The sequence below is a fragment of the Triticum dicoccoides genome, chromosome 6B, assembly GCF_002162155.2.
Source record: "Triticum dicoccoides isolate Atlit2015 ecotype Zavitan chromosome 6B, WEW_v2.0, whole genome shotgun sequence".
Classification (NCBI taxonomy): domain Eukaryota; kingdom Viridiplantae; phylum Streptophyta; class Magnoliopsida; order Poales; family Poaceae; genus Triticum; species Triticum dicoccoides.
In genome coordinates, this window is record NC_041391.1 from 143,741,157 (window position 1) to 143,758,918 (window position 17,762).

The following is a 17,762-nucleotide window of genomic DNA, read 5'->3' on the forward strand; positions in this document are numbered from 1 at the left end:
GCTGCCTCTCTGGATGAACAGTGAGTGTTGCGGGAGGGGGGGGGGTTGGATGAACAGTGAGCGGTGGGGGTGGATGAACAGGACCCCGTGGCGTTGCCTCGATCGAGCCGGTTGGGGCTGGATGAACAGGACCCCGTGGAGGGCTGGATGAATTGGATGACCCCATGGAGGGCTGGATGAACAGTAGACGGTGGAGGGGTGCCCATGGAGGGGTGGTTGAACAGTAGCCGGTGGAGTAGCGCACGGTGGAGGCTAGATGAACAGGAGCCCATGGATGCTGGAGGAGGTCGACGGTAGCCCATGGAGGCTGGAGGAGGTCGACAGTGGAGATGAACAATATCCTGTGGAGTCCCGTTTTGTGGTACGCCACGCCCCTCCCGACGAACAGGACCCCCGTTTTGACCGTAGCGCTCCAACACAAGTCCGTTTCGTCCATTTTGTGGTACGCCGCACCCCTCCCGATCAACAAGACCCCCGTTTCGACCGTAGAAGGTCCATTTTGTCTGTTTTGCGGTACGCCACACCCCTCACGATCAACAGGACCCCTGTTTCGACCATAGGAGGTCTGTTTCCTCCATTTTGCGGTACGCCAGACCCCTCCCGATGAACAGGATCCCGTTTCGAACGTGGCCGGTCGAACACAAGGCCGTTTCCTTCGTTCTGCGGTACGCCAGGCCTCGTTTCCATCGCCTGTTCCATCCAAGCCCTTCCGATGAACATGACGACGCATTCCGTTCTGACCCAGCCGATTGGCTCCCCATGAACACGATGACGATGTTGTTTCTCCTTTCCGACCCAGCCATGTACACGAGCCCTGGCCGTACGTATGCGCGAGTAGGCGTTCGAGACCCCGCCCATATGTACACATACGTGGCCGTATTTTCTTTCTTGCACACTGGCTGCTGTACGTACATGTACATGCTATGTGCGCGCCTCTACTACGACACATACGCACCTCTACTACGACACGTGCGCGCCTCTACTACGACACGTGCGCGCCTCTACATCGACCAGTATATATGTACGTACACGTTCGCGACCAGAATGAGAATGCTAAGTACGCTTCGACCAGGTGGGTCCCGATTGTCAGGCACTTCCTTGCCTGCGTAGATGTAGCTGGTGGGTCCCAGTAGTCAGGGGGGCGAATCGTTCTTTTGCCCGGACGCACTTCCTTGCATGCGAAGGTGTAGCTGGTGGGTCCCAGCAGTCAGGGGGGAAACGTTTTTTCGCGAAATACGGTGGCCCGTCCGATGGATCCCTGCTGTCAGGTGGAGGAATATTTATTTTCCGCGTAATAAGGAGGCACTTCCTTGCTGCGGCCGTGGACCCAGCTGTCAGCCTCTCCAAGTACAGTCCACGTTCGATGGAAGTCGTTCCTTGACCACGTTGGCCACGCCGCGCCGAGAGCACCAGGGCGGTGGACGACGGCGAGGCCTAGGAAGGGAACGACGCGGAGCAAGGGAAGAGGCGGCAGTGGATGCCCACACGGAGAGGAGTATAAGGGTTCACTCGTTCGGCTGCGGTGTGAGGCTGCCGTCGCCGCAGGGCATGGCCAGCGGTGGGAATATTAGGGGGCGGTGAGGCCTCTACGGCAGCACAGCCGACCACGGGGGGCAGGAGTAGGCGGCACGACCGGCGCTGCTTTGGGCGGCTGGAGCAAGAAGGCCAGAGGTTGAAGAAGCAGTACGGCCGTTGGATGGACATCGTACGGTCACTGGAGCTAGAATCGTTCATATTGACTAAGTTGACAAAGCCCTCCGTCCCCGTCAACTTAGTAGGCCCACAAGTCAGCCTCCCACTAAGGTGGGTCCCAGCTAGTAGGGGGAGTATTTATTTTTTTGTGCGTAATAAGGAGGCACTTCCGGTGGGTCCGAGCTGACAGCGGGGGGAACGTTTTTTTGCAAAATACGGTGGCCCGTCCGGTGGGTCCCAGCAGTCAGGGGAAACATTTTTTTTCGCAAAATAAGGTGGCCCGTCCGGTGGGTCCCTGCTGTCAGGTGGAGAAATAATTAATTTGCGCGTAATAAGGAGGCACTTCCTTGCGGCCGTCGTGGACCCAGCTGTTAACCTCTCCACGTATAGTACTCTTCCGATGGAAGTCGGTCATTGACCATGTTGACCATGCCGCGCCGAGAGCACCAGGGTGGTGGACGACGGCGAGGCCTAGGAAGGGGACGACGCGGAGCCGAGGAAGACGCAACAGTGGAAGCCCGCGTGGAGAGGAGTACGAGGCTTCACTAGTTCGGCTGCGTTGTGAGGCTGCCGTCGCCGCAGAATAACAGGGGGTTTGGGTCAGTGGAGGGATGGCCTGGCCAGTGGTGGGAGTAGTATGGGGGCAGTGAGGCCTCCGCGGCAGCACAGCCAGCCACGGGAGGCAGGAGTAGGCGGCACGACTGGCGCTGCTTTTGGCGGCTGGAGCAAGAAGACCAGAGGTTGAAGAAGCACTACAGCCGTTGGATGGACATCGTATGGTCACTGAAGCTAGAATCGTTTATATTGACTAAGTTGAGAAAGCCCTTGGTACGCTCCAACTTAGTAGGCCCACAGGTCAGCCTCCGAAACGGTGCGCCCCAGATCTCAGGGGGAGGAATCATTTTTTGGGCGGCTGATACGTCTCCAACGTATCTATAATTTTTTATTGCTCCATGCTACTTTATCTACTGTTTTGGACTATATTGGGCTTTATTTTCCACTTTTATATTATTTTTGGGACTAACCTATTAACCGGAGGCCCATCCCAGAATTGCTGTTTTTTTGCCTATTTCAGTGTTTCGGAGAAACGGAATATCAGACGGAGTTCGAACGGAATGAAACCTTCAGGAACGTGATTTTCTCACCGAACGTGATCCAGGAGACTTGGACCCTGCTCCAAGAAGTAATAGAGGCGGTCATGAGGGTGGGGGGCGCCCCCCTAGGGCGCGCCCCCTGCCTCGTGGGCCCCCTGTTGCTCCACCGACGTACTCCTTCCTCCTATATATACCTACGTATCCCCAAACGACCAGAACAGGAGCCAAAAACCTAATTCCACTGCTGCAACCTTCTGTATCCACGAGATCCCATCTTGGGGCCTGTTCCGGAGCTCCGCCGGAGGGGGCATCCACCATGGAGGGCTTCTACATCAACACCATAGCCCCTCCGATGAAGTGTGAGTAGTTTACTTCAGACCTTCGGGTCCATAGCTAGTAGCTAGATGCCTTCTTCTCTCTTTTTGGATCTCAATACAATGTTCTCCCCCTCTCTCGTGGAGATCTATTCGATGTAATCTTCTTTTTGTGGTGTGTTTGTTGAGACCGATGAATTGTGGGTTTATGATCCAGCTTATCTATGAACAATATTTGAATCTTCTCTGAATTCTTTTATGTATGATTGAGTTATCTTTGCAAGTCTCTTCGAATTATCCTTTTGGTTTGGCCAACTAGATTGGTAGTTCTTGCAATGGGAGAAGTGCTTAGCTTTGGGTTCAATCTTGCGGTGTCCTTTCCCAGTGACAGAAGGGGCAGCAAGGCACGTATTGTATTGTTGCCATCAAGGATAACAAGATGTTGTTTTATCATATTGCATGAATTTATCCCTCTACATCATGTCATCTTGCTTAAGGCGTTACTCTGTTTTTAACTTAATACTCTAGATGCATGCTGGATAGCGGTCGATGAGTGGATTAATAGTAGTAGATGCAGAATCGTTTCGATCTACTTGTCTTGGACGTGATGCCTATATACATGATCATACCTAGATATACTCATAATTATGCTCAATTCTGTCAATTGCGCAATAGTAATTTGTTCACCCACCGTAGAATATCTATGCTCTTGAGAGAAGCCACTAGTGAAACCTATGGCCCCCGGGTCTATTCTCATCATATCAATCTCCATTACTTTATTACTTGCTTTGTTTTTACTTTGCCTTTTACTTTTCACTTTGCATCTATATACCAAAAATATTATTTATCATCTCTATCAGATCTCACTCTCGTAAGTGACCGTGAAGGGATTGACAACCCCTAATCGCGTTGGTTGCGAGGAGCTATCGTTTTGTGTAGGTACGAGGGACTTGTGCGTGGTCTCCTACTTGATTGATACCTTGGTTCTCAAAAACTGAGGGAAATACTTATGCTACTTTGCTGCATCATCCTCTCCTCTTCGGGGAAATCCAACGCAGTGCTCAAGAGGTAGCAAGAAGAATTTCTGGCGCCGTTGCCGGGGAGGCTCACGCAAGAGAAAGTCAACCATACCAAGTACCCATCACAATCCCTATCTCTCGCATTGCATTATTTGCCATTTGCCTCTCGTTTTCCTCTCCCCCACTTCACCCTTGCCGTTTTATTCGCCCTCTCTTTCCCAATCTCCTCCTCTTTTCCCGTTTGCCCTTTCCCGTTGCCTTTCTGTTTGCTTGTGTGTTGGATTACTTGTTGCCATGGCGCAAGATAATACCAGATTGTGTGACTTCTCGAATACCAATAATAATGATTTCCTTAGTACTACAATTGCTCCTCTTAATAATGACGAGTCTTGTGAAATCAATACCGCTTTGTTGAATCTTGTTATGAAAGATCAATTCGCCGGCCTTCTAGTGAAGATGCCGCTACTCATCTAAACAATTTTGTTGATTTGTGTGATATGCAAAAGAAGAAAGATACGGATAACAATATTGTCAAATTGAAGTTATTTCCATTTTCACTTAGAGATCGTGCTAAAGTTTGGTTTTCTTCTTTGCCTAAAAATAGTATTGATTCTTAGAACAAGTGCAAAGATGCTTTTATCTCTAAGTATTTTCCTCCCGCTAAGATCATCACTCTTAGGAACGATATTATGAATTTTAAACAACTTGATCATGAGCATGTTGCCCAATCTTGGGAAAGAATGAAATTGATGCTTCGCAATTGCCCTACTAGTGGTTTGAATTTATGGATGATCATACAAAAATTTTATGCCGGATTGAATTTTGCTTCTAGAAATCTTTTATATTCGGCCACGGGAGGCACGTTTATGGAAATTATCTTAGGAGATGCTACAAAATTGCTTGATAATATTATGGCTAATTATTCTCAATGGCACACCGAAAGATCTTCTAGTAAAAAAGTGCATGCTATAGAAGAAATCAATGTTTTGAGTGAAAAGATGGATGAACTTATGAAGATGTTTGTTACTAAAACTACTTTTCTTGATCCCAATGATATGCCTTTGTCTACCTTGATTGAGAATAATAATGAATCTATGGATGTGAATTTTGTTGGTAGGAATAGTTTTGGAAACAACGCGTATAGAGGGAATTTCAATCCTAGGCCTTATCCTAGTAATCCTTCTAATAATTATGGAAATTCCTACAACAACTCTCATGGAAATTTTAATAAGATGCGCTCTGAATTTGAGAGTAGTGTTAAAGAGTTCATGAATTCACAAAAGAATTTTAATGCTTTGCTTGAAGAGAAATTGCTTAAAGTTGATGATTTGGCTAGGAACGTTGATAGAATTTCTCTCGAAATTAATTCTTTAAAGCTTAGATCTATTCCTCCTAAGCATGATATCAATGAGTCTCTCAAAGCCAAGAGAATTTCCATTGATGAGTGCAAAAAAAGAACCGCTAAGATGCGTGCTTCCAAAGATGCCTTTATTAAAGCGTGTTCTTCCAATTCCTATGAAAATCAAGATGAAGATCTAAAAGTTATTGATGTGTCCCCATTAAATCTTTGTTTTGCAATATGAATCTTGATGAAACTGAATATGATCTTCCTTTACCTAGAAGGTGTTCTAAGAATTCAGAGTTTCTAGATCTTGATGATGAAATTGATGAAAGTGGGATTGAAAGAAATAAAAACCTAGATGTTGCTAAACCCACTATCTTGGATCTCAAGGAATTTAATTATGAAAATTTCTCTTTAATTGGTTGTATTTCCTTGTTGCAATCCGTGCTAGATTCTCCTCATGCTTATAGTCAAAATAAGGCCTTTAACGTACACATTGTTGATGCCTTGATGCAATCTTATGAAGAAAAACTTGAGTTGAAAGTTTCTATCCCTAGAAAACTCTATGATGAGTGGTAACCTACTATTAAAATTAAAATTAAAGATTATGAGTTTCATGCTTTGTGTGATTTGGGTGCTAGTGTCTCTACTATTCCCAAAACTTTGTGTGATTTGCTAGATTTCCGTGACTTTGATGATTGCTCTCTAAACTTGCATCTTGCAGATTCCACTATTAAAAAGCCTATGAGAAGAATTAATGATGTTCTTATTGTTGAAAATAGGAATTATGTGCCCGTAGATTTTATCGTTCTTAATATAGATTGCAATCCTTCATGTCCTATTATTCTTGGTAGACCTTTCCTTAGAACGATTGGTGGAATTATTGATATGAAGGAAGGAAATATTAGATTCCAATTTCCCTTAAATAAGGGCATGGAACACTTCCCTAGAAAGAAAATAAAATTAGCATATGAATCTATCATGAGAGCCACTTATGGATTTCCTACCAAAGATGGCAATACCTAGATCTATCCTTGCTTTTATGCCTAGCTAGGGGCATTAAACGATAGCGCTTGTTGGGAGGCAACCCAATTTTTTTTGTTTTTTGTTTTTTCTTCTGTTTAGGAATAAATAATCCATCTAGCCTCTGTTTGGATGTGGTTTTATCTTTTAATTAGTGTTTGTGCCAAGTAGAACCTATAGGATAACCTACGATGATAGTTGATTTGATTCTGCTGATAAACAGAAACTTTGCGCGCACGAATATAATTTTGTTAAATCACAGAAACGTGATTTTGCGTTGATTATTGTTGCTTCTGTTTAATAAGCAAACTGTCCAGGACTTCCTATTTTGGTAGAATTTTTAGAGTTCCAGAAGTTTGCGTTAGTTACATATTACTACAGACTATTCTGTTTTGACAGATTCTGTTTTGCGTGTGTTGTTTGCTTATTTTGATGAATCTATGGCTAATAAAATAATTTGTAATCCATAGAGAAGTTGGAATACAGTAGGTTTAACACCAATATAAATAAAGAATGAGTTCATTATAGTACCTTGAAGTAGTCTTTTGTTTTCTTTCTCTAATGGAGCTCACGAGATTTCTATTTAGTTTTGTGTTGTGAAGTATTCAAGTTTTGGGTGAATTCTTTTGATGGATTATGGAACAAGGAGTGGCAAGAGCCTAAGCTTGGGGATGCCCATGGCACCCCCAAGATAATCCAAGGACACCAAAAAGTCAAAGCTTGGGGATGCCCCGGAAGGCATCACCTCTTTCGTCTACTTCCATCGGTAATTTACTTGGAGCTATATTTTTATTCACCACATGATATGTGTTTTGCTTGGAGCGTCTTGTATTATTTGCATCTTTGCTTGTTACTCTACCACAATCATCCTTGCTGTACACACCTTCTGAGAGAGCCATACATGAATTGTAATATGCTAGAATATTCTATGTGCTTCACTTATACCTTTTGAGCTTGATAGTTTTGCTCATAGTGCTTCACTTATATCTTTTGAGCGTGATAATTTTTGCTCTAGTACTTCACTTAGATCTTTTAGAGCACGGTGGTGGATTTGTTTTAAAGAAACTATTTGATCTCTCATGCTTCACTTAGATTATTTTGAGAGTCGTTAATAGCATGGTAATTTGCTTAATATTAATATACTTGGTATTCAAGATATGTGAAACTTTCTTTTGAGTGCGTTGAATACTAAGATAAGTTTGATGCTTGATAATTGTTTTGAGATATGGAGGTGATAATATCAAAGTCGTGCTAGTTGAATAATTGTGAATTTGAGAAATGCTTGTGTTGAAGTTTGCAAGTCCCGTAGCATGCACGTATGGTTAAAGTTGTGTAACAAATTTGAAACATAAAGTGTACCTGGGTTGTGCATCCTTATGAGTGGCGGTCGGGGACGAGCGATGGTCTTTCCCTACCAATCTATCCCCCTAGGAGAATGCGCGTAGTACTTGATTTTTGATGACTTCTAAATTTTTGCAATAAGTGCATGAGTTCTTTTGACTAATGTTGATTCCATGGATTATACGCACTCTCACCTTTCCGCCTTTGCTAGCCTCTTTGGTACCGTGCATTGCCCTTTCTCACCTTGAGAGTTGGTGCAAACTTCGCCGGTGCATCCAAACCCCGTGATACGATGCGCTCTATCACACATAAACCTCCTTATATCTTCCTCAAAACAGCCACCATACCTACCTATCATGGCATTTCCATAGCCATTCCGAGATATATTGCCATGCAACTTCCATCATCATCATCGTGACATACATTACTTTTTTCATATTGTCATTGCATGATCATGTAGTTGACATCGTATTTGTGGCAAAGCCACCATGCATTATTTTTCATACATGTCACTCTTGATTCATTGCACCATCCCGGTACACCGCCGGAGGCATTCATATAGAGTCATATCTTGTTCTAAGTTTCGAGTTGTAATCCTTATGTTGTAATCAATAGAAGTGTGATGATCATCATTATTAGAGCATTGCCCAAACAAAAAAAAGAGAAAGGCCAAAAAAAAGAAAGCCCCCCCCCCCAAAAAAAAGGGGCAATGCTACTATCTCTTTTTCCACACTTGTGCTTCAAAGTAGCACCTTGTTCTTCATGTAGTGAGTCTCATATATTGTGCTTCAAAGTAGCACCTTGTTCTTCATGTAGTAAGTCTCATAAGTTGTCTTTTTATACTAGTGGGATTTTTTCATTATAGAACTTGGCTTGTATATTCCTATGATGGGCTTCCTCAAATTCCCTAGGTCTTCATGAGAAAGCGAGTTGGATGCACACCCACTAGTTTTCTTTTTGTTGAGCATTCATAGCTCTAGTGCATCCGTTGCATGGCAATCCCTACTCCTCATGTTGACATCAATTGATGGGCATCTCCATAGCCCATTGATTATCCTCGTCAATATGAGAATTTCTCCCTTTTTGTCTTCTCCACACAATCCCCATCATCATATTCTATTCCACCCATAGTGCTATATCCATGGCTCACGCTCATGTATTGCGTGAAGGTTTAAAAAGTTTGAGATTATTTAAGTATGAAAAAATTGCTTCGCTTGTCATCGGGGGTATAGAAGTTGGGAACATCTTTGTGTGACGAAAATGAAGCATAGCCTAACTATATGATTTTGTAGGGATGAACTTTCTTTTGCCTTGCTATTTTGAGAAGACATGATTGCTTTGATTAGTATGCTTGAAGTATTATTATTGAATCTTTCAGATCTGAATATTCATATCACAATTAAGAAGATTTACATTGAAATTATGCCAAAGTATCACTCCGCATCAAAAAATCTCTTTTTATCATTTACCTACTCAAGGACGAGCAGGAATTAAGCTTGGGGATGCCTGATACGTCTCCAACGTATCTATAATTTTTGATTGCTCCATGCTACTTTATCTACTGTTTTGGACTATATTGGGCTTTATTTCCCACTTCTATATTATTTTTGGGACTAACCTATTAACCGGAGGCCCAGCCCAGAATTGCTGTTTTTCTTTGCCTATTTCAGTGTTTCGAAGAAACGGAATATCAGACGGAGTCCAAACGGAATGAAACCTTCGGGAACGTGATTTTCTCACTGAACGTGATCCAGGAGACTTGGACCCTGCTCCAAGAAGTAACAGAGGCGGTCACGAGGGTGGGGGGCGCGCCCCCTGCATCGTGGGCCCCCTGTTGCTCCACCGACGTACTCCTTCCTCCTATATATACCTACGTAGCTAGATGCCTTCTTCTCTCTTTTTGGATCTCAATACAATGTTCTCCCCCTCTCTCCCGGAGATCTATCCGATGTAATCTTCTTTTTGCGGTGTGTTTGTTGAGACCGATGAATTGTGGGTTTATGATCCAGCTTATCTATGAACAATATTTGAATCTTCTCTGAATTCTTTTATGTATGATTGAGTTATCCTTGCAAGTCTCTTCGAATTATCCTTTTGGTTTGGCCAACTAGATTGGTAGTTCTTGCAGTGGGAGAAGTGCTTAGCTTTGGGTTCAATCTTGCGGTGTCCTTTCCCAGTGACAGAAGGGGCAGCAAGCCACGTATTGTATTGTTGCGATCGAGGATAACAAGATGGGGTTTTTATCATATTGCATGAATTTATCCCTCTACATCATGTCATCTTGCTTAAGGCGTTACTCTATTTTTAACTTAATACTCTAGATGCATGCTGGATAGCGGTCGATGAGTGGAGTAATAGTAGTAGATGCAGAATCGTTTCGATCTACTTGTCTTGGACGTGATGCCTATATACATGATCATACCTAGATATACTCATAATTATGCTCAATTCTGTCAATTGCTCAAAAGTAATTTGTTCACCCACCGTAGAATATCTATGCTCTTGAGAGAAGCCACTAGTGAAACCTACGGCCCCCGGGTCTATTCTCATCATATCAATCTCCATTACTTTATTACTTGCTTTGTTTTTACTTTGCCTTTTACTTTTCACTTTGCATCTATATACCAAAAATACCAAAAATATTATTTATCATCTCTATCAGATCTCACTCTCGTAAGTGACCGTGAAGGGATTGACAACCCCTAATCGCGTTGGTTGCGAGGAGCTATTGTTTTGTGTAGGTACGAGGGACTTGTGAGTGGTCTCCTACTGGATTGATACCTTGGTTCTCAAAAATTGAGGGAAATACTTACGCTACTTTGCTGCATCATCCTCTCCTCTTCGGGGAAATCCAACGCAGTGCTCAAGCGGTAGCAGCGGCCGAAGCTAAGAATATCCGAGATTGAAGAAGAAGCACGACATCCGTTGGATAGACATCCAACGGCCACTGCTGCTAGAACCGTGTGTTTACTATAATAAGTTGACAAACCCTTGCATATGCGTCAACTTATTTTTTTAGGGGACGCGTCACTTAGTAGGCCCACAAGTGTGTGGCAGAAAACTTATAGCCCATTTGCGTTTTGTAAGAATGTACAACCCATTTTTGAATTCTAATGGAATTTACAACAGCCCATTTACAGTTTGTTAAAAGTACAACCCATTTTCTAGCTAGAGCAACGATTAATAATTTCAACCAACCGTTGAAGACAGAATTCAATAAAATTTCCACATTTTGATGGGATCCAAAATATTTTTATCCTGAATTTTTTAGTCAGATTAAATATAAATTTGTATTATGTAAAAATCCAACAAAACATTCCGTGGAATCCCGTTTTGCGGTACGCCACACCCCTCCCGATGAACAGGACCCCCGTTTCAACCGTAGCGCTCCAACACAAGTCCGTTTCGTCCGTTTTGCGGTATGCCACACCCCTCCCGATCAACAGGACCCCCGTTTCGACCGTAGGAGGTCCGTTTCCTCTGTTTTGGAGTACGCCACACCCCTCCCAATGAACAGGATCCCATTTCGAACGTGGCCGGTCGAACACAAGGCCGTTTCCTCCATTCCGCGGTACGCTAGGCCTTGTTTTCATCACCTGTTCCGTCCAAGCCGGTTGGCTCCCACGCGTTCCGTTGCCTCCCGATGGACACGACGCATTCCGTTGCCTCCCCATGAACACAACGCATTCTGTTGCCCCCCCATGAACACGACGACGATGCTGTTTCTCCGTTCCGACCAAACCATGTACACGAGCCTTGGCCGTACGTATGCGCGAGTAGGCATTCGAGACCCCGCCCATATGTACACATACGTGGCCATATTTTCTTTCTTGCACACTGGCCGTTGTACGTACGTGTACATGCTACGTGTGCGCATCTACGACGACACGTACGCGCCTCTTGTACGACCCGCGCGCGCCTCTACTACGACACGTGCATGCCTCTACATCGACCAGTATATATGTACGTACACGTTCGCGACCAGAATGACAATGCTACGTACGCTTCGACCAGGTGGGTCCCGACTGTCAGGCACTTCCTTGCATGCGAAGATATAGCTGGTGGGTCCCAGCAATCAGGGGGGCAAATCATTTTGTTTTTGTTTTTGCCCGGACACACTTCCTTGTGTGCAAAGGTATAGCTGGTGGGTCCCAGCAGTCATGGGGAAATGTTTTTTTCACGAAATACGGTGGCCCGTCCAGTGGGTCCCTGCTGTCAGGTGGAGGAATAATTATTTTGCGCATAATAAGGAGGCACTTCCTTGCGGCCGCCGTGGACCCAGCTGTCAGCCTTTCCACGCACAGTACTCTTCCGATGGAACTCGGTCATTGACCACATTGACCACGTCGCGCCGAGAGCACCACGGCGGTGGACGACGACGAGGCCTGGGAAGGGGACGACGCGGAGGCGGGGAAGACGCAGTAGTGGATGCCCACGCGAAGAGGAGTATGAGGGTTCACTGGTTCGGCAGCGATGTGAGGCTGCCGTCGCCGCAGAATAACAGTGGGTGTGGGTGAGTAGAGGGATGGCCTGGCTAGCGGTGGGAGTAGTAGGGGGCGGTGAGGCCTCCGCAGTATCACAGCCGGCCATGGGAGGCAGGAGCATGCGGCATGACCGGCGCTGCTTTGGGCGGCTGGAGAATGAAGACTGAAGGTTGAAGAAGCACTACGGCCGTTGGATGGACATCGTACATTCACTGGAGTATTGACTAACTTGACAAAGCCCTCCGTCCCCGTCAACTTAGTAGGCCCACAAGTCAGCCTGCCACTATACTTGGTCCCAGCTAGCAGGGGGTATTCACTTTTTTTGTGCGTAATAAGGAGGCAATTCCTTGCGTGCGAAGATATAGCTGGTGGGTCCAAGCTGTCAGCGCCGGTAACGTTTTTTTGTGAAATACAGAGGCCCTTTCGGTGGGTCCCAGATGTCAGGTGGAGGAATCATTATTTCGCACGTAATAAGGAGGCATTTCCATGCGTGCGGCCATGGACCCAACTGTCAGCCTCTCCACGTACAGTCCACTTCAGATGCATGTCAGTCATTGACCACGTTGACCAGGCCGCGCCAAGAGCACCAGGGCGGTGGACGACGGCGAGGCCTAGGAAGGGACGACACGGAGGAAGGGAAGACTCGGCAGTTGTTTCCCACACGGAGGGGAGTACGACTGTACGAGGGTTTACTGGTTCGTCTGCCATCGCCGGAGAATAACAGCAGGTGTGGGTGAGTAGTGGGATGGCTAGGCCAGCGATGGGAGTATGGTGGGGCGGTGAGGCCTGCACGGCAGCACAGCCGGCCGCGGGGAGGAGGGAGCAGGCAGTCCCGCCGGCGCTTGTTTGAGCGCCTAGAGCAGGAAGAGCAGAGATTGAAGAAGCACGACGGCCATTGGATGGAAATCCAACAGTCACTGCTTGTGCGTCAACCTTTTTTTAGGAAAGCCTCAAATCTGTGGAAAACAGCATACAACACATCTGCCATTATTTCTAATAATTTATAGCCCATTTACTAATTCTTAAGGTTTTTTTGGAGGCCATATTCTTTTTGTTAGCATTACAACCCATATTGTGGCCACTGTTAAAAAATTGTACGAAATTTTGCATATTTCGGTGCAGTCCGAACTGTTTTTAATCCCAAAATTTTGAGTCACATTCAAAATGATTATAAAAATAAATGTATATCAATATAAAATCCAACAAATTGTCCATGCATAAAAATAAATGCAATTTAAAATCTCGAAATGGAAAAAAGATATTTGAAACTAATTGTCGGTTTAATGTGTTTTGAAAATGTACAACCCATTTCTCATTACTGATAGGCCATTTTCTCCGCCAGCCGAATGAAGATCTCCTCGTCTTGAAAGATTTGCAGCCCAACAGGCCTGACAAAGCAACTTACTTGGCAAATCACAAAAAAACTAGGCTGTGGCCGTGGACCCAGCTGCGGCCATGGACCCAGCTGTCAGCCTCTCCATGTACAGTTCTCTTCCGATAGAAGTCGGTCATTGACCACATTGACCACGCCGCGCCGAGAGCACCAAGGCGATGGACGACGGAAAGGCCTAGGAAGGGGACGACGCGGAGCTGGGGAAGACGCGGCAGTGGATGCCCACATGGAGAGGAGTATGAGGGTTCACTGGTTCGGCTGCGGCGTGAGGCTGCCGTCGCCGCAGAATAACAGGGGGGTGTGTGAGTAGAGGAATGCCCTGGGCTAGCGGTGGGAGTAGTAGGGGGCGGTGAGGCCTCCACAGCATCACAGCCGACCACGAGAGGAAGGAGCACGCGACACGACCGACGCTGCTTTGGGCGGCTGGAGCAAGAAGACCAGAGGTTGAATAAGCGCTATGGCCGTTGGATGGACATCGTACGGTCACTGGAGATAGAATCGTTCATATTGACTAAGTTGACAAAGCCCTCTGTCCTCGTCAACTTAGTAAGCCCAGAAGTCAGCCACCCACTATGGTGGGTCCCAGCTAGCAGGGGGTATTCATTTTTTTGTGCGTAATAAGGAGGCACTTCCTTGTGTGCGAAGATATAGCTGGTGGGTCCAACCTTTCAACGGGGGGAACATTTTTTTCATGAAATACAGAAGCCCTTCCCACGTACAGTCCACGTACAGTGCGTAATAAGGAGGAACTTTCCTTGCGCGCGGCCATTGACCTCGTGGGTCCCAGTTGTCAGGCTCTCCACGTATAGTCCTCTTTCGATGACTCTCGTATGTTGACCACGCCGCGCCGAGCGCACCGAAGCAGTGGATGACGGCGAGGCCCCAGACTGGAACGACCCGGAAATGGAGAAGACGCAGCAGTGGAGTCGCAGACGGAGAGGAGTGGGAAACTCGACTGGTTCGGGTGCGGGTGGTCCTACACTCGGCAGAGAATAACAGGAGGTGCGGAGTGGAGGGATGGCCTGGCCGTCGGCGGGGTAGCATTTCACTAAGGAGCGCAAAACAACGCCGCTGGATGCCGAAGGCTGGAGCAGGCGGTTCCGGCATGTCGGGGGTTGGGTGCGACATATGCCAAAAGATGGCTTATCATGGTGGGGGCGAGTAGAACGTCGCCGGTGCCTGGAAACGGGATGAGGCGAAGACATGCACGCCGGAGGATCTAACCCAGCTTCAGGGCTCTCTGAGGAGATAACACCCCTACTGCTGCTCTGCGGGGTCTCCGCATGATCACTAAGGCAAAGTGAGTACAAGGTTGCTCCTTGAGCTGTTTCTAGAGGTAGGAGAAGGCAAGGCTAGCTCTCTCCTTCCTATATGATCTGATCTAGTGCTAATGCATTCGAACCCTTTGCATGGGTGCCCTGGGGGGTTTATATAGGCCTACCCCCAGGGGTACAATGGTAAACCGGCTGGACGCAGGTCCCAGCCGTCTGTCTCTCAGGCCGCCATCTTCTCCACCGACTGCTGGGGCCCGCCGACTGGTGGGTCCCGCCGACTGGCCTGGTACAGGGTCGTCAGCCCTTGTCTGCCGCGGGCGGGTGAGGGAGTCCTGGACTAGGGGGTGTCCGGATAGCCGGACTATCATCGTCAGCCAGACTCCAAGACTTTGAAGATACAAGATTGAAGACTTCGTCCCGTGTCCGGATGGGACTTTCCTTGGCGTGGAAGGCAAGCTTGGCGATACGGATATGTAGATCTCCTACCATTGTAACCGACTCTGTGTAACCCTAGCCCTCTCCGGTGTCTATATAAACCGGAGGGTTTTAGTCCATAGGACACACAACCATTACAACAATCATACCATAGGCTAGCTTCTAGGGTTTAGCCTCCTTGATCTCGTGGTAGATCCACTCTTGTACTACCCATATCATCAATATCAATCAAGCAGGAGTAGGGTTTTACCTCCATCGAGAGGGCCCGAACCTGGGTAAAAACATCGCATCCCTTGTCTCCTGTTACCATCTGCCTAGATGCACAGTTCGGGACCCCCTACCCGAGATCCGCCGGTTTTGACACCGACATTGGTGCTTTCATTGAGAGTTCCTCTGTGTCGTCACCGATAGGCTTGATGGCTTCTTCAATCAACAACAACGCAGTCCAGGGTGAGAATTTTCTCCCCGGACAGATCTTCGTGTTCGGTGGCTTTGCACTGTGGGCCAATTCACTTGGCCATCTGGAGCAGATCGAAAGCTACGCCCCTGGCCATCAGGTCAGATTTGGAAGCCTAAACTTCACAGCTGACATCCGCGGAGCCGCAGCCGAGCGTGCCGCACTATCACGATGGGCGTGATTTAGCTCTGCTGCCGGACAGAACCTTGGAGGCCGCACACGAATCCGCTCCGACATATAGTTCGGAGCCGGCCGCGCAGATCGAGGACAGGTTGCTGGACACCGCCTCGGGAGCTGTGACCTCTACGGCGATGGAGCCGAATACTGACCTTGTCCCTTATAAAGCTCGTGACTCCGAGGTGCCGGACTCCTTGCCGGACTCCAAGCCTCCTACGCCCCTACCAATCGAATCCGATTGGGCGCCGATCATGGAGTTCACCGCTGCGGACATCTTTCAGCACTCGCCCTTTGGCGATATCCTGAACTAACTAAAGCATCTCTCGTTATCAGGAGAACCCTGGCCGGACTGCGGTCAGGATGGTTGGGATGCGGACGACGAAGAAATTCAAAGCCCACCCACCACCCACTTTGTAGCCACTGTCGACGATCTAACCGACATGCTAGACCATGACTCCGAAGACTTCAACGGTATGGACGACGATGCCGGAGACGATCAAGAACCAGCGCCTACAGGGCACTGGAAGACCACCTCGTCATACGACATATACATGGTGGACACCCCAAAGGATGGGGACGGCGAAGAAGCAGCGAAGGCAGATTCCTCTAAGAAACAGCCCAAGCGCCGACGTCAGCGGCACCGCTCTAAATCCCGCCACAGCAAGAATGGAGATTCCGGCACCGGAGATAATAACACCCCAGAGAGTGCCGAAGACAACCCCCTCCAGCAAGATTCAGCACAGGAGGACGGGGAGGCCAGCCCTCAAGAGAGAGCGGCAGATGAGGAGGATGAAAATTACATGCCTCCCTCCGGAGACGAGGCAAGTCTCAACAACGACGAATTTGTCGTGCCCGAGGATCCCGTCGAACAAGAGTGTTTTAAACGCAGGCTAATGGCCACGGCGAACAGCCTAAAGAAAAAAAAGCAACAGCTTCGAGCTGATCAAGACCTGCTGGACGACAGATGGACCGAGGTCCTCGCGGCCGAAGAGTATGAACTCGAACGCCCCTCCAAAAGCTACCCAAAATGCAAGTTGCTCCCCCGACTAGAGGAGGAAGCATACAAACCTTCATCACCAGCGCACAATATGGCAGACCGACCACCTCGTGGCCGCGACAGAGAGGCATCTAGGCCCTCCGCCAGAACAGCACCCCGGCACCGCTCGAAAAGCGCGAAGCCACGGGGGAATGTGCCAGACCTGCGGGATATATTGGGGGACAAGGCAAGACAATCCAGATCTATCTACGGGTCACGTGGGCGCCCCACGACCCACGACGACTACCTTCGCGCCGGATACAGCAATTCCGGTGGGGCCGAACACAGCAGACAACGCTCTCTTGAGCTACGACGTGATATTGCTCATTATAGAGGCGCCGCACACCCACTATGCTTCACAGACGAAGTAATGGATCATCAAATCCCTGAAGAGTTTAAACTCGTGAACATTGAATCCTACGATGGCACAACAGACCCCGCGGTTTGGATCGAAGATTATCTCCTTCACATCCTTATGGCCCGCGGCGACGATCTCCACGCCATCAATTATCTCCCACTCAAGCTTAAAGGACCAGCTTGGCATTGGCTTAACAGCTTGCCCGCAGAGTCAATTGTGTGTTGGGAGGACCTGGAAGCTGCATTCCTCGACAACTTCTAGGGCACATATGTGCGACCACCAGACGCCGATGACCTAAGCCACATAATTCAGCAGCCAGACGA

The 17,762-nt window shown here is 47.5% G+C and overlaps 1 protein-coding gene across 1 annotated transcript in view; it reads right to left on the reverse strand.

Annotated features, from left to right (window-relative positions):
- The window catches only part of LOC119320912 (proteoglycan 4-like), a 59,961-nt gene that overhangs the window by 10,117 nt on the left and 32,082 nt on the right, over positions 1 to 17,762 (reverse strand). The gene's annotated exons all lie outside the window — the stretch shown is intronic.